This window comes from Pieris brassicae, chromosome 11 (genome assembly GCF_905147105.1).
Source record: "Pieris brassicae chromosome 11, ilPieBrab1.1, whole genome shotgun sequence".
Taxonomy (NCBI): Eukaryota; Metazoa; Arthropoda; class Insecta; order Lepidoptera; family Pieridae; genus Pieris; species Pieris brassicae.
The window spans coordinates 12505836-12521949 of record NC_059675.1 but is presented as its reverse complement, the minus strand read 5'-3'; the positions used below and the strand labels follow the sequence as shown (position 1 = coordinate 12521949).

Here is a 16114-nt window from a genome sequence, read left to right as displayed (position 1 = left end):
ATGAACTTACAATTTCTCAAGCGAATAACGATTCATAAAATTTTGAGGTGCTAAAACCCTTAAACGAAAAGATGGCAATAAAGAGATTTTCAGATGGCTTGAGAAATCGCAGGCTCAGCACTATCGTTGCGGCTAGAAATTTCGAATATTTAAAAGACGCGGCACATGCGGCAATTGATGAAAAAGTGTCATCATCAACTTTGACAGGAGAAGTGCTGAATATGAAAAACAACTCCAGGGTTTGGCGAGGCAACTAATACAGGCAAAGAGGTAACAATAGAGCCTTTCCGCACCGCACGCGAGGTCCGAGCACCAGCTATAGCTACGCGAGACTAGCATACCAGCAGCCGTCATCGTCAGCTCGAGACAGAGGTTCGTCACGAGCCGGCTATCGAGGAGGTACAAGCAGGTACAATAATTATAGATTTAGTGGAAACCAAAGGATGGGCAAAAATCAAATCCGCGTAGTTACTGAACCAGAAAATATACCTAAAAATGACGATATCAATTTTTTCGTGACTAATGAGACTATTTTAGCCAGCGACAGTAACTGTAACATTTATTTATCATTACATGACCAAATTTGTCCGTGGCTAATTGACCCGGGAGCGTCAATTTCAGCTGTTAAGTATAAACAGTTAATACATTTAAACATTCCTATCCATAAAGATAATGTAATAATAAATGGAATCGGGGGCAAAGTAAAAGTTATAGGATATGTTTATTTAAAATTATACCCACGTGGCGTACACTTTGTACACAAGTTTTATGTTTTGAAAAGTTGCCATGTCACGCTTCAGGTATAATTGGTAAAGACTTTTTAAAGAAATATGAAGCTATAATTGACTTCAAAGATCAAAATTTAACTTTGAAATCACAAAACAATAAAACCATTATTTTAGATTAACATACAAAAGAAAATAAAATAATTTTACCGCCTAGATGTGAATCTATACATTTTATAGAGACAGACAAAGAACATGAGTCAGTTATATGTGCTTCAGAGATAGCGTCTGGTGTTTTTATAGCTAGTTGTCCTATCCTATCCTACCTAAACCTATCAACGGGCCTATACCAATTAAATTATTAAATACTAGAGATCAACCTTTAACATTATCAAATTTTAGTATTGACGTACATGAATTATATGAATATAATATTTGTAATTTTGAAAAAGAAATGTAGACAGAATTAAAACTTTGTTATCTCAGTTACAAATCAGTCATTTGAATAACGAAGAGCGAATGGCGATAGAAAATTTGTGTGCTAAATATAACGATGTATTTTACGTTGAAGGGGACAAATTAACAACTACTGATATTTATACGCATTCAATTAAATTAAAGCCAAACGTAAGTCCAATTTTTGTTAAACCATATAGATTGCCACATTCTCATAAAAAATATTTAGAAAATGAAATTAATAAATTACTTGCTGAAGGTGTCATTGAACCTTGCAACAGTGAGTGGTCGAGTCCACTACTGTTGATTCCTAAAAAGGCTGATTCCAGTGGTAAGAAAAAGTGGCGAGTTGTTGTAGATTACAGAAAATTGAATAATTGCATCGAAAATGAAAAATTTCCCCTTCCGAATATAACGGAAATACTAGATTCACTTGGAGGTTGCATTTATTTTAGTCATCTAGATCTTTATCAAGGATATTATAATGTATCTCTTGATAAAGAATCGAGAAAATACACTGCATTTTGCTCAGGGCAATACCAGATGACCAGGATACCTATGGGCTTAAAAACAAGTCCAGGGTCATTCTCTCGTATGATGACAATGGGTATGGCAGGGTTGAATTACGAAAAATGCTTTATTTATTTAGACAATTTAATTGTTTTTGGAAGAACATTGGCTTCACACAATAAAAACTTACAAGATGTATTTAATCGGCTTAGAAAAGTAAATTTAATATTAAATACCTCGAAGTGCATTTTTCTAAAAAAAAGAATTGATGTATTTGGGCCATGTTGTATCAGAAAAAGGAGTACATCCGGATCCAGAAAAATTGTCAAAGATTACCCTCGTCCACAAAATGTTGGCGAGCTAAAACGATTCATTGCATTTGTTAATTATTACAGAAAATTTGTGCCAAATTTTGCAGAGAAAGCGTATGAACTAAATTATTTATATCGAAAAAATATACCGTTTGTGTGGTCTGACAAATGTTAAAAATCATTCGAGTTACTAAAGTAAAATATAATATCAGCTCCAGTATTACAGTATCCAGATTTCTCTGAGGAAAATCAGTTTATACTTTATACAGATGCTTCAAACTTTGCTTTAGAAGCAGTTTTATGTAATAAAGACGGAAGACCAGTGTGATATACAAGTAGATCTTTAAATAATGCCGAAAAGAATTACTCAACAATTGAAAAAGAAATGCTGGCAATTGTATGGGCAATAAAGTATTATAAACCTTATTTATATGGCAGATATTTTATAATTAGGACAGACCATCGACCTTTGGTGAACCTTTATAATTTAAAAGATCCTTCTAGTAGACTTACTAAATTTAGGCTTCAAATAGAAGAGTATGACTTTACAGTAGAGTATGTCAAAGAAAGTGAAAATACAGTAGCGGACGCGTTATCTAGGGTATCTATAACTAGTAATGAATTAAGGAAAATGCATGAAAATATTTGTGTAATGACTAGGGCACAAAGTAAACGTTAAAATGAAGTGAAAAAAAATTATCTTACGGATAATATGATCACTACCGACGATTGGCCTGATCAACCAAAAGTTGTAGAGACACATATTAGACCGAAAGAATCAATAGAATTAAAATTCATGAATAAAGACTTATAAAAAGAGTATAAACGTAAAAACATTATTGAAAAAGAAACAAAGACATTTTGTTATGTGCCTAGTAAGCAAAATCTTTTTATAAAATACCTAGACTCTTCATCAAAAAGGTCACGAGCTGAATTTTTGAAAGAGCTTGAAAAATTGTGTGCTAAGATAAAAATAAATGAAGTGAATATTATAAAAAGTAAAAATAATAAAATTTTCGTAGAAAAATTATTACAAGAGATAAAAAAATAGCAAATGGACCGGTCCACGAATTTGTATATTACCTGATGTGGTAAGAATAAATGATAAAGACGAAATAAGAGTAATTCTTAATGATTTTCATCTCTTACCTACGAGTGGCCACGCGGGTTGCCTAGCATGGAAAAAGATATAAAATCGTTTGTACAACGTTGTCATAAATGTCAAACTCAAAAACACTCTCTTCCAGTAAAGAAACCAATGTCTATTACTACTTTAGACCAAGATCAAAATAATTATAGTTATATACTAACACTTCATTGTGAACTGAGTAAGTACGTCGAAGCCTATCCTTTAGTTTCTAAAAAATCTGAAGAAGTCGAGCATTGGTAAGTAATTTTATATTAAGGTATGGAATTCCAAGGGAGATCGCCACAGACCAAGGTAAAGAATTTATTTCTTTTCATTATTTAAGGAAATGTGTACGCTTCTTCATATAAAACAGATAAATTCGACCGCATACCATCTTGAAAATTCCCATAAACATCTAAACAGTTTTCTAAGAATTCAAACCGATAACCATCCAGAGGTATGGAGTTCTTGGTTACCATTTTGCTGTTTTTCATATAACACTTCAGTACATTCAGAACATAAATTTACACCATTCGAATTAGTTTTTGGAAGGAAATGCGTTCTTCCGAGCAATTTATCTGGTACTTGCGTAGAACCTTTATACAATCATGATAATTACCCATGCGAACTGAAATACCGTATACAAACTTCTCAAAAAGAGGCTCGACACAACTTACTCAAAATCAAATGTAAACGAAAATTAAATTATGACAAAAATGTTAAGACAGTTTCTTATAAACCTAACGATTTGATTGTGTTAAAAAATGAAAATAATAACAAAATGAGTGATGTGTATTCAGATCCCTTCACTGTAATCAGAGATGTTTCTCCGAATGTTGTGAAATCTTAAAGGACGGAAAGCCTTATTTAGTTCATAAAAATAGAACTAAAATACATCATAAATGAAAGTGAATTTTATTATTAGTACATAAGCAATGTAATCAATACAATATTTACTACGTATTTTAGGATTATAATGATTATATTCATTCACCTATAAAAGTGAAGCTACATAAAAAAATGTAATAAAAAAAATAAAAAAATGTGATCTTTGTAAGCATACATTTTTTTTTCTTTATAAGGGGGAGATGTAAGAGATAACATATTATACCTATTGTACTATTCATATTTAATCAATATTATTGCTAATAAACGAGCAGTTCTAATCAAGACTTCGTTCGTTTCATTCGGCTCCACTTCCCAACCTTACAGGTGATCGGACGAGAACCGGTGTATTCAACGTGGTAAGGACGTTGGCGAGGGACCGATCGAATGGGTGCGACTGATTTTAATAGAACCTAAAATTTAACAAAAATACGAGTGAAAAACTGCCGACCGCTGCTTTTCTTTCGCAAAACTAAGGACACATATAGCATGTACCTGAAAAAACAAAATGCCAACATCACTCGGTGTTCCCAGGCGGTCACCCATCCAAGTACTGACCGCGCCCGACGTTGCTTAACTCCGGTGATCGGACGAGAACCGGTGTATTCAACGTGGTATGGACGTTGGCGAGGGACCGAACGAAGGGTTGCGACTGATTTTAATAGAACCTAAAATCTAACAAAAATACGAGTGAAAAATGTGCTGACCGTTGCTTTTGTTTCGCAAAACTAAGGACATACATATTGCTTGTACTTTAAAAAACAAAAAGCCAACATCACGCGGTGTTCCCAGGCGGTCACCCATCCAAGTACTGACCGCGCCCGACGTTGCTTAACTTCGGTGATCGGACGAGAACCGGTGTATTCAACGTGGTATGGACGTTGGCGAGGAACCGATCGAATGGGTGCGACTGATTTTAATAGAACCTAAAATCTAACAAAAATACGAGTGAAAATGTGCTGACCGTTGCTTTTGTTTCGCAAAACTAAGGACATACATATTGCTTGTACTTGAAAAAACAAAAAGCCAACATCACGCGGTGTTCCCAGGCGGTCACCCATCCAAGTACTGACCGCGTCCGACGTTGCTTAACTTCGGTGTGTAAGAGATAACATATTGTTACGAAGACGGGTCGACTGCAATGTTTCTAGATTTTTCCACTACTTAGAGAACTTTTCAGCAGGCTGTAATATGATTTCTGACCGTTTCAGGAGAGGGTCAATCACATATTAGAAAATTGTAATTTTCATAATGTTATAAAATAATAAACGAGCAGTTCTAATCAAGACTTCGTTCGTTTCAGTCGGCTCCATTTCCCAACCTTACATGGCGACCCGTGCCATGGGGTATCGCGTTACAGCGCGCCGACGCCGATCTGGTTACCGTTTAAGGCGCAAGTATTAAAAATAATATCGCGTCAAGATGAGTTTCGTGAAATTTTGTGCAGTGCGAATAATAAAACATTATAAAACGCTTGGCATTGTGCTGTTTCCAAGTGCAGTTACGTTCGTATTTGTTCCGGAAAGTTATCCAAATAATTACAAAAAATGGGTGGACAACAATCAAAACAGGAGGAAATTGTAATTGCCCAAAATGCAGCAGGTGGAAGTGGAAATTACGCAAAGTTGGATCAAGTTCATTTCCATTTGAGCACGATGAATATTCTGTTGGCTATTTTACTGCTATGCATAATTTTGGTATCTTTGGTGTTCATGTATAAAGCATATAGAAGGTGCCATAAGTCGTGGATGCGACAGGAGGTGATAAGAAGTGCCCTACGCAGATCCTTTTCCCGGAGGGCTCCAGCTGGGATGGTCTTCAACGTGCCTACGGAAAAAGTTGATATGGTGCGAGTGCGAAAAGTGCTATAAAAGCGTAAGTGGAAATGAAATAGTGAAAAGATAAAGTGAGTATCCTGTATTTCTACGAACTTTATTTCCTATGATCATTTTTTATTGTTTCGTAATTATTTTGTTTAGAAGTGTACTCTGTTGCATAATCAATATTGTATTAATGCATATTATTTTACTGTGATGCATATAAATATAACATATTAAATATATACATAATAATATATAGGTAATAAGAAATATTTACTGCAATATTTTAAAATAGCAACATAATGTTTGTTTATTAAAAATATTTACTCAAATAATTTTAGTAATGTAGTTGTTTAATGTTATGGCAGAAATATTAACCACTATATTCGATGATTTAAAAAGTATAAGAACTTATTTGATTAAATTAGGAGCTAAGCGAAGACAAAAGGATATATGTGCGAAAAAATAAAAGTAGTAGTAAAGTAAAAGAGGAGGATGTGAAATTATATAAAAAGACGTTTAGTGATATAGAATCTATTTTTGAACAAATTAAGCAGTTATGTACTATTGAAACTTCAGAAAAAAAGTGAAAAGACGGAAAATTTCAAAATGAGTACTTTTGATTTAAAGGTGGGGCATTAAGCCTTATCCCAATTATGACAAATGATGAAATTAATATTAAACAAATTAAAGACAATATTGAATATTATGACAGTTTACTAGAAAATAAAGAATGTAAAGCGAATTTGATTAATTTTGTTTTGAAGAGTCGGTTGTCTCAGTCAGCAAAATTAAAATTAAATACGACATATACTTTTGGTATCAGAATTGTTAAAGGATATACCTGAAAAGGGATCGACAGCCCTTCAAATTAAGTTACAAAATTTAAAACAAAACAATTTGACTATAAAAGAATTTGGTGATGAAATTGCGGAATTGATGAATGAACTTACAATTTCTCAAGCGAATAACGATTCATAAAATTTTGAGGTGCTAAAACCCTTAAACGAAAAGATGGCAATAAAGAGATTTTCAGATGGCTTGAGAAATCGCAGGCTCAGCACTATCGTTGCGGCTAGAAATTTCGAATATTTAAAAGACGCGGCACATGCGGCAATTGATGAAGAAGTGTCATCATCAACTTTGACAGGAGAAGTGCTGAATATGAAAAACAAGTCCAGGGTTTGGCGAGGCAACTACTACAGGCAAAGAGGTAACACTAGAGCCTTTCCGCACCGCACGCGAGGTCCGAGCATATAGCAGCTATAGCTACGCGAGACTAGCATACCAGCAGCCGTCATTGTCAGCTCGAGACAGAGGTTCGTCACGAGCCGGCTATAGAGGAGGTACAAGCAGGTACAATAATTATAGATTTAGTGGAAACCAAAGGATGGGCAAAAATCAAATCCGCGTAGTTACTGAACCAGAAAATATACCTAAAAATGACGATATATTTTTTTTTCGTGACTAATGAGACTATTTTAGCCAGCGACAGTAACTGTAACATTTATTTATCATTACATGACCAAATTTGTCCGTGACTAATTGACACGGGAGCGTCAATTTCAGCTGTTAAGTATAAACAGTTATTACATTTAAACATTCCTATCCATAAAGATAATGTAATAATAAATGGAATCGGGGGCAAAGTCAAAGTTATAGGATATGTTTATTTAAAATTATACACACGTGGCGTACATTTTGTACACAAGTTTTATGTTTTGAAAAGTTGCCATGTCACGCTTCAGGTATAATTGGTAAAGACTTTTTAAAGAAATATGAAGCTATAATTGACTTCAAAGATCAAAATTTAACTTTGAAATCACAAAACAATAAAACCATTATTTTAGATTTACATACAAAAGAAAATAAAATAAATTTACCGCCTAGATGTGAATCTATACATTTTATAGAGACAGACAAAGAACATGAGTCAGTTATATGTGCTTCAGAGATAGCGTCTGGTGTTTTTATAGCTAGTTGTATAGTCAAACCTATCAACGGGCTTATACCAATTAAATTATTAAATACTAGAGATCAACCTTTAACATTATCAAATTTTAGTATTGACGTACATGAATTATCTAAATATAATATTTGTAATTTTGAAAAAGTTGAAAGAAATGTAGACAGAATTAAAACTTTTTTATCTCAGTTACAAATCAGTCATTTGAATAACAAAGAGCGAATGACGATAGAAAATTTGTGTGCTAAATATAACGATGTATTTTACGTTGAAGGGGACAAATTAACAACTACTGATATTTATACGCATTCAATTAAATTAAAGCCAAACGTAAGTCCAATTTTTGTTAAACCATATAGATTGCCACATTCTCATAAAAAAGATTTAGAAAATGAAATTAATAAATTACTTGCTGAAGGTGCCACTAGTGTTGATTCCTAAAAAGGCTGATTCCAGTGGTAAGAAAAAGTGGCGAGTTGTTGTAGATTACAGAAAATTGAATAATTGCATCGAAAATGATAAATTTCCCCTTCCGAATATAACGGAAATACTAGATTCACTTGGAGGTTGCATTTCATTGCATTTGTTAATTATTACAGAAAATTTGTGCCAAATTTTGCAGAGAAATCGTATGAACTAAATTATTTATGTCGAAAAAATATACCGTTTGTGTGGTCTGACAAATGTTAAAAATCATTCGAGTTACTAAAGGAAAGTATAATATCAGCTCCAGTATTACAGTATCCAGATTTCTCTGAGGAAAATCAGTTTATACTTTATACAGATGCTTCAAACTTTGCTTTAGAAGCAGTTTTATGTAATAAAGACGGAAGACCAGTGTGATATACAAGTAGATCTTTAAATAATGCCGAAAGGAATTGCTCAACAATTGAAAAAGAAATGCTGGCAATTGTATGGGCAATAAAGTATTATAAACCTTATTTATATGGCAGATATTTTATAATTAGGACAGACCTCGATGGTGAACCTTTATAATTTAAAAGATCCTTCTAGTAGACTTACTAAATTTAAGCTTCAAATAGAAGAGTATGACTTTACAGTAGAGTATGTCAAAGAAAGTGAAAATACAGTAGCGGACGCGTTATCTAGGGTATCTATAACTAGTAATGAATTAAGGAAAATGCATGAAAATATTTGTGTAATGACTAGGGCACAAAGTAAACGTTAAAATGAAGTGAAAAAAAATTATCTTACGGATAATATGATCACTACCGACGATTGGCCTGATCAACCAAAAGTTGTAGAGACACATATTAGACCGAAAGAATCAATAGAATTAAAATTCATGAATAAAGACTTATAAAAAGAGTATAAACGTAAAAACATTATTGAAAAAGAAACAAAGACATTTTGTTATGTGCCTAGTAAGCAAAATCTTTTTATAAAATACCTAGACTCTTCATCAAAAAGGTCACGAGCTGAATTTTTGAAAGAGCTTGAAAAATTGTGTGCTAAGATAAAAATAAATGAAGTGAATATTATAAAAAGTAAAAATAATAAAATTTTCGTAGAAAAATTATTACAAGAGATAAAAAAATAGCAAATGGACCGGTCCACGAATTTGTATATTACCTGATGTGGTAAGAATAAATGATAAAGACGAAATAAGAGTAATTCTTAATGATTTTCATCTCTTACCTACGAGTGGCCACGCGGGTTGCCTAGCATGGAAAAAGATATAAAATCGTTTGTACAACGTTGTCATAAATGTCAAACTCAAAAACACTCTCTTCCAGTAAAGGAACCAATGTCTATTACTACTTTAGACCAAGATCAAAATAATTATAGTTATATACTAACACTTCATTGTGAACTGAGTAAGTACGTCGAAGCCTATCCTTTAGTTTCTAAAAAAATTGAAGAAGTCGGTCGAGCATTGGTAAGTAATTTTATATTAAGGTATGGAATTCCAAGGGAGATCGCCACAGACCAAGGTAAAGAATTTATTTCTTTTCATTATTTAAGGAAATGTGTACGCTTCTTCATATAAAACAGATAAATTCGACCGCATACCATCATGAAAGTATTGGTTCTCTTGAAAATTCCCATAAACATCTAAACAGTTTTCTAAGAATTCAAACCGATAACCATCCAGAGGTATGGAGTTCTTGGTTACCATTTTGTTGTTTTTCATATAACACTCCAGTACATTCAGAACATAAATTTACACCATTCGAATTAGTTTTTGGAAGGAAATGCGTTCTTCCGAGCAATTTATCTGGTACTTGCGTAGAACCTTTATACAATCATGATAATTACCCATGCTAACTGAAATACCGTATACAAACTTCTCAAAAAGAGGCACGAGACAACTTACTCAAAAGCAAATGTAAACGAAAATTAAATTATGACAAAAATGTTAAGACAGTTTCTTACAAACCTAACGATTTGATTGTGTTAAAAAATGAAAATAATAACAAAATGAGTGATGTGTATTCAGGTCCCTTCACTGTAATCAGAGATGTTTCTCCGAATGTTGAAATCTTAAAGGACGGAAAGCCTTATGTAGTTCATAAAAATAGAACTAAAATACATCATAAATGAAAGTGAATTTTATTATTAGTACATAAGCAATGTAATCAATATATTATTTACTACGTATTTTAGGATTATAATGATGATATTCATTCACCTATAAAAGTGAAGTTACATAAAAAAAATGTAATAAAAAAAATAAAAAAATGTAATCTTTGTAATCATACATTTTTTTCTTTATAAGGGGGAGATGTAAGACATAACATATTATACCTATTGTACTATTCATATTTAATCAATATTATTGCTAATAAAGGAGCAGTTCTAATAAAGACTTCGTTCGTTTCATTCGGCTCCACTTCCCAATCTTACAGGTGATCGGACGAGAACCGGTGTATTCAACGTGGTATGGACGTTGGCGAGGGTCCGATCGAATGGGTGCGACTGATTTTAATAAAACCTAAAATCTAACAAAAATACGAGCGAAAAACTGCCGACCGCTACTTTTGTTTCACAAAACTAAGGACACATATTGCATGTACCTGAAAAAACAAAAAGCCAACATCACGCGGTGTTCCCAGGCGGTCACCCATCCAAGTACTGACCGCGCCCGACGTTGCATAACTTCGGTGATCGGACGAGAACCGGTGTATTCAACGTGGTATGGACGTTGGCGAGGAACCGATCGAAGGGTTGCGACTGATTTTAATAAAACCTAAAATTTCACAAAATACGAGTGAACAACTGCCGAACGCTGCTTTTGTTTCGCAAAACTAAGCACACATATTGCTTGTACTTGAAAAAACAAAAAGCCAACATCACGCGGTGTTCCCAGGCGGTCACCCATCCAAGTACTGACCGCGCCCGACGTTGCTTAACTTCGGTGATCGGACGAGAACCGGTGTATTCAACGTGGTATGGACGTTGGCGAGGAACCGATCGAATGGGTGCGACTGATTTTAATAGAACCTAAAATTTAGCAAAAATACGAGTGAAAATGTGCCGAACGTTGCTTTTGTTTCGCAAAACTAAGGACATACATATTGCTTGTACTTGAAAAAACAAAAAGCCAACATCACGCGGTGTTCCCAGGCGGTCACCCATCCAAGTACTGACCGCGCCCGACGTTGCTTAACTTCGGTGATCGGACGAGAACCGGTGTATTCAACGTGGTATGGACGTTGGCGAGGAACCGATCGAATGGGTGCGACTGATTTTAATAGAACCTAAAATTTAACAAAAATACGAGTGAAAATGTGCCGAACGTTGCTTTTGTTTCGCAAAACTAAGGACATACATATTGCTTGTACTTGAAAAAACAAAAAGCCAACATCACGCGGTGTTCCCAGGCGGTCCCACATCCAAGTACTGACCGCGCCCGACGTTGCTTAGCTTCGGTGATCGGACGAGAACCGGTGTATTCAACGTGGTATGGACGTTGGCGAGGGACCGATCGAATGGGTGCGACTGATTTTAATAGAACCTAAAATCTAACAAAAATACGAGTGAAAATGTGCTGACCGTTGCTTTTGTTTCACAAAACTAAGGACACATATTGCATGTACCTGAAAAAACAAAAAGCCAACATCACGCGGTGTTCCCAGGCGGTCACCCATCCAAGTACTGACCGCGCCCGACGTTGCTTAACTTCGGTGATCGGACGAGAACCGGTGTATTCAACGTGGTATGGACGTTGGCGAGGAACCGATCGAATGGGTGCGACTGATTTTAATAGAACCTTAAATTTAACAAAAATACGAGTGAAAATGTGCCGAACGTTGCTTTTGTTTCGCAAAACTAAGGACATACATATTGCTTGTACTTGAAAAAACAAAAAGCCAACATCACGCGGTGTTCCCAGGCGGTCACCCATCCAAGTACTGACCGCGCCCGACGTTGCTTAACTTCGGTGATCGGACGAGAACCGGTGTATTCAACGTGGTATGGACGTTGGCGAGGAACCGATCGAATGGGTGCGACTGATTTAAATAGAACCTAAAATTTAACAAAAATACGAGTGAAAATGTGCTGACCGTTGCTTTTGTTTCACAAAACTAAGGACACATATTGCATGTACCTGAAAAAACAAAAAGCCAACATCACGCGGTGTTCCCAGGCGGTCACCCATCCAAGTACTGACCGCGCCCGACGTTGCTTAACTTCGGTGATCGGACGAGAACCGGTGTATTCAACGTGGTATGGACGTTGGCGAGGGACCGATCGAATGGGTGCGACTGATTTTAATAAAACCTAAAATTTCTCAAAATACGAGTGAACAACTGCCGAACGCTGCTTTTGTTTCGCAAAACTAAGCACACATATTGCTTGTACTTGAAAAAACAAAAAGCCAACATCACGCGGTGTTCCCAGGCGGTCACCCATCCAAGTACTGACCGCGCCCGACGTTGCTTAACTTCGGTGATCGGACGAGAACCGGTGTATTCAACGTGGTATGGACGTTGGCGAAGAACCGATCGAATGGGTGCGACTGATTTTAATAGAACCTAAAATTTAACAAAAATACGAGTGAAAATGTGCCGAACGTTGCTTTTGTTTCGCAAAACTAAGCACACATATTGCTTGTACTTGAAAAAACAAAAAGCCAACATCACGCGGTGTTCCCAGGCGGTCACCCATCCAAGTACTGACCGCGCCCGACGTTGCTTAACTTCGGTGATCGGACGAGAACCGGTGTATTCAACGTGGTATGGACGTTGGCGAGGGACTGATCGAATGGGTGCAACTGATATTAATAGAACCTAAAATCTAACAAAAATACGAGTGAAAATGTGCCGAACGTTGCTTTTGTTTCGCAAAACTAAGCACACATATTGCTTGTACTTGAAAAAACAAAAAGCCAACATCACGCGGTGTTCCCAGGCGGTCACCCATCCAAGTACTGACCGCGCCCGACGTTGCTTAACTTCGGTGATCGGACGAGAACCGGTGTATTCAAGGTGGTATGGACGTTGGCGAGGAACCGATCGAATGGGTGCGACTGATTTTAATAGAACCTAAAATTTAGCAAAAATACGAGTGAAAATGTGCCGAACGTTACTTTTGTTTCGCAAAACTAAGGACATACATATTGCTTGTACTTGAAAAAACAAAAAGCCAACATCACGCGGTGTTCCCAGGCGGTCACCCATCCAAGTACTGACCGCGCCCGACGTTGCTTAACTTCGGTGATCGGACGAGAACCGGTGTATTCAACGTGGTATGGACGTTGGCGAGGGACCGATCGAAGGGGTGCGACTGATTTTAATACAACCTAAAATTTCACAAAATACGAGTGAAAAACTGCCGAACGCTACTTTTGTTTCGCAAAACTAAGCACACATATTGCATGTACCTGAAAAAACAAAAAGCCAACATCACGCGGTGTTCCCAGGCGGTCACCCATCCAAGTACTGACCGCGCCCGACGTTGCTTAACTTCGGTGATCGGACGAGAACCGGTGTATTCAACGTGGTATGGACGTTGGCGAGGGACCGATCGAAGGGGTGCGACTGATTTTAATAAAACCTAAAATTTCACAAAATACGAGTGAACAACTGCCGAACGTTGCTTTTGTTTCGCAAAACTAAGGACATACATATTGCTTGTACTTTAAAAAACAAAAAGCCAACATCACGCGGTGTTCCCAGGCGGTCACCCATCCAAGTACTGACCGCGCCCGACGTTGCTTAACTTCGGTGATCGGACGAGAACCGGTGTATTCAACGTGGTATGGACGTTGGCGAGGAACCGATCGAATGGGTGCGACTGATTTTAATAGAACCTAAAATTTAACAAAAATACGAGTGAAAATGTGCCGAACGTTGCTTTTGTTTCGCAAAACTAAGGACATACATATTGCTTGTACTTGAAAAAACAAAAAGCCAACATCACGCGGTGTTCCCAGGCGGTCACCCATCCAAGTACTGACCGCGCCCGACGTTGCTTAGCTTCGGTGATCGGACGAGAACCGGTGTATTCAACGTGGTATGGACGTTGGCGAGGAACCGATCGAATGGGTGCGACTGATTTTAATAGAACCTAAAATCTAACAAAAATACGAGTGAAAATGTGCTGACCGTTGCTTTTGTTTCACAAAACTAAGGACACATATTGCATGTACCTGAAAAAACAAAAAGCCAACATCATGCGGTGTTCCCAGGCGGTCACCCATCCAAGTACTGACCGCGCCCGACGTTGCTTAACTTCGGTGATCGGACGAGAACCGGTGTATTCAACGTGGTATGGACGTTGGCGAGGGACCGATCGAATGGGTGCGACTGATTTTAATAAAACCTAAAATTTCACAAAATACGAGTGAACAACTGCCGAACGCTACTTTTGTTTCACGAAACTAAGGACACATATTGCATGTACCTGAAAAAACAAAAAGCCAACATCACGCGGTGTTCCCAGGCGGTCACCCATCCAAGTACTGACCGCGCCCGACGTTGCATAACTTCGGTGATCGGACGAGAACCGGTGTATTCAACGTGGTATGGACGTTGGCGAGGAAACGATCGAATGGGTGCGACTGATTTTAATAGAACCTAAAATTTAGCAAAAATACGAGTGAAAATGTGCCGAACGTTGCTTTTGTTTCGCAAAACTAAGGACATACATATTGCTTGTACTTGAAAAAACAAAAAGCCAACATCACGCGGTGTTCCCAGGCGGTCACCCATCCAAGTACTGACCGCGCCCGACGTTGCTTAACTTCGGTGATCGGACGAGAACCGGTGTATTCAACGTGGTATGGACGTTGGCGAGGAACCGATCGAATGGGTGCGACTGATTTTAATAGAACCTAAAATTTAACAAAAATACGAGTGAAAATGTGCCGAACGTTGCTTTTGTTTCACAAAACTAAGGACACATATTGCATGTACCTGAAAAAACAAAAAGCCAACATCACGCGGTGTTCCCAGGCGGTCACCCATCCAAGTACTGACCGCGCCCGACGTTGCTTAACTTCGGTGATCGGACGAGAACCGGTGTATTCAACGTGGTATGGACGTTGGCGAAGAACCGATCGAATGGGTGCGACTGATTTTAATAGAACCTAAAATTTAACAAAAATACGAGTGAAAATGTGCCGAACGTTGCTTTTGTTTCGCAAAACTAAGCACACATATTGCTTGTACTTGAAAAAACAAAAAGCCAACATCACGCGGTGTTCCCAGGCGGTCACCCATCCAAGTACTGACCGCGCCCGACGTTGCTTAACTTCGGTGATCGGACGAGAACCGGTGTATTCAACGTGGTATGGACGTTGGCGAGGGACTGATCGAATGGGTGCAACTGATTTTAATAGAACCTAAAATCTAACAAAAATACGAGTGAAAATGTGCCGAACGTTGCTTTTGTTTCGCAAAACTAAGCACACATATTGCTTGTACTTGAAAAAACAAAAAGCCAACATCACGCGGTGTTCCCAGGCGGTCACCCATCCAAGTACTGACCGCGCCCGACGTTGCTTAACTTCGGTGATCGGACGAGAACCGGTGTATTCAAGGTGGTATGGACGTTGGCGAGGAACCGATCGAATGGGTGCGACTGATTTTAATAGAACCTAAAATTTAGCAAAAATACGAGTGAAAATGTGCCGAACGTTGCTTTTGTTTCGCAAAACTAAGGACATACATATTGCTTGTACTTGAAAAAACAAAAAGCCAACATCACGCGGTGTTCCCAGGCGGTCACCCATCCAAGTACTGACCGCGCCCGACGTTGCTTAACTTCGGTGATCGGACGAGAACCGGTGTATTCAACGTGGTATGGACGTTGGCGAGGGACCGATCGAAGGGGTGCGACTGATT

General features: G+C 37.4%; 23 non-coding genes across 23 annotated transcripts; all 23 read right to left on the bottom strand.

Annotated features, from left to right (window-relative positions):
- Window positions 1-4525: 4525 nt before the first annotated feature.
- On the bottom strand, window positions 4526-4644 carry LOC123716895. The gene has a single exon (XR_006754724.1). It is a non-coding gene; the product is annotated as a 5S ribosomal RNA (ribosomal RNA).
- Window positions 4645-4783: 139 nt separating this feature from the next.
- Window positions 4784-4902, bottom strand: LOC123716810. Its single transcript, XR_006754647.1, has one exon. It is a non-coding gene; the product is annotated as a 5S ribosomal RNA (ribosomal RNA).
- Window positions 4903-10854: 5952 nt separating this feature from the next.
- On the bottom strand, window positions 10855-10973 carry LOC123716882. The gene has a single exon (XR_006754712.1). It is a non-coding gene; the product is annotated as a 5S ribosomal RNA (ribosomal RNA).
- A 135-nt stretch (window positions 10974-11108) lies between these two features.
- On the bottom strand, window positions 11109-11227 carry LOC123716809. Its single transcript, XR_006754646.1, has one exon. It is a non-coding gene; the product is annotated as a 5S ribosomal RNA (ribosomal RNA).
- Window positions 11228-11365: 138 nt separating this feature from the next.
- LOC123716808 lies at window positions 11366-11484 on the bottom strand. The gene has a single exon (XR_006754645.1). It is a non-coding gene; the product is annotated as a 5S ribosomal RNA (ribosomal RNA).
- A 138-nt stretch (window positions 11485-11622) lies between these two features.
- Window positions 11623-11741, bottom strand: LOC123716896. The gene has a single exon (XR_006754725.1). It is a non-coding gene; the product is annotated as a 5S ribosomal RNA (ribosomal RNA).
- Window positions 11742-11877: 136 nt separating this feature from the next.
- LOC123716807 lies at window positions 11878-11996 on the bottom strand. Its single transcript, XR_006754644.1, has one exon. It is a non-coding gene; the product is annotated as a 5S ribosomal RNA (ribosomal RNA).
- A 138-nt stretch (window positions 11997-12134) lies between these two features.
- LOC123716806 lies at window positions 12135-12253 on the bottom strand. Its single transcript, XR_006754643.1, has one exon. It is a non-coding gene; the product is annotated as a 5S ribosomal RNA (ribosomal RNA).
- Window positions 12254-12389: 136 nt separating this feature from the next.
- Window positions 12390-12508, bottom strand: LOC123716805. Its single transcript, XR_006754642.1, has one exon. It is a non-coding gene; the product is annotated as a 5S ribosomal RNA (ribosomal RNA).
- Window positions 12509-12643: 135 nt separating this feature from the next.
- On the bottom strand, window positions 12644-12762 carry LOC123716804. Its single transcript, XR_006754641.1, has one exon. It is a non-coding gene; the product is annotated as a 5S ribosomal RNA (ribosomal RNA).
- Window positions 12763-12898: 136 nt separating this feature from the next.
- LOC123716803 lies at window positions 12899-13017 on the bottom strand. The gene has a single exon (XR_006754640.1). It is a non-coding gene; the product is annotated as a 5S ribosomal RNA (ribosomal RNA).
- Window positions 13018-13153: 136 nt separating this feature from the next.
- LOC123716853 lies at window positions 13154-13272 on the bottom strand. Its single transcript, XR_006754686.1, has one exon. It is a non-coding gene; the product is annotated as a 5S ribosomal RNA (ribosomal RNA).
- A 138-nt stretch (window positions 13273-13410) lies between these two features.
- Window positions 13411-13529, bottom strand: LOC123716800. The gene has a single exon (XR_006754638.1). It is a non-coding gene; the product is annotated as a 5S ribosomal RNA (ribosomal RNA).
- A 135-nt stretch (window positions 13530-13664) lies between these two features.
- On the bottom strand, window positions 13665-13783 carry LOC123716799. Its single transcript, XR_006754637.1, has one exon. It is a non-coding gene; the product is annotated as a 5S ribosomal RNA (ribosomal RNA).
- A 137-nt stretch (window positions 13784-13920) lies between these two features.
- Window positions 13921-14039, bottom strand: LOC123716798. The gene has a single exon (XR_006754636.1). It is a non-coding gene; the product is annotated as a 5S ribosomal RNA (ribosomal RNA).
- Window positions 14040-14177: 138 nt separating this feature from the next.
- On the bottom strand, window positions 14178-14296 carry LOC123716835. The gene has a single exon (XR_006754669.1). It is a non-coding gene; the product is annotated as a 5S ribosomal RNA (ribosomal RNA).
- A 136-nt stretch (window positions 14297-14432) lies between these two features.
- Window positions 14433-14551, bottom strand: LOC123716868. Its single transcript, XR_006754699.1, has one exon. It is a non-coding gene; the product is annotated as a 5S ribosomal RNA (ribosomal RNA).
- A 135-nt stretch (window positions 14552-14686) lies between these two features.
- LOC123716881 lies at window positions 14687-14805 on the bottom strand. Its single transcript, XR_006754711.1, has one exon. It is a non-coding gene; the product is annotated as a 5S ribosomal RNA (ribosomal RNA).
- Window positions 14806-14943: 138 nt separating this feature from the next.
- On the bottom strand, window positions 14944-15062 carry LOC123716797. The gene has a single exon (XR_006754635.1). It is a non-coding gene; the product is annotated as a 5S ribosomal RNA (ribosomal RNA).
- A 136-nt stretch (window positions 15063-15198) lies between these two features.
- LOC123716796 lies at window positions 15199-15317 on the bottom strand. The gene has a single exon (XR_006754634.1). It is a non-coding gene; the product is annotated as a 5S ribosomal RNA (ribosomal RNA).
- Window positions 15318-15453: 136 nt separating this feature from the next.
- LOC123716795 lies at window positions 15454-15572 on the bottom strand. Its single transcript, XR_006754633.1, has one exon. It is a non-coding gene; the product is annotated as a 5S ribosomal RNA (ribosomal RNA).
- Window positions 15573-15708: 136 nt separating this feature from the next.
- LOC123716852 lies at window positions 15709-15827 on the bottom strand. Its single transcript, XR_006754685.1, has one exon. It is a non-coding gene; the product is annotated as a 5S ribosomal RNA (ribosomal RNA).
- Window positions 15828-15965: 138 nt separating this feature from the next.
- Window positions 15966-16084, bottom strand: LOC123716794. Its single transcript, XR_006754632.1, has one exon. It is a non-coding gene; the product is annotated as a 5S ribosomal RNA (ribosomal RNA).
- Between the last annotated feature and the right edge of the window lie 30 nt (window positions 16085-16114).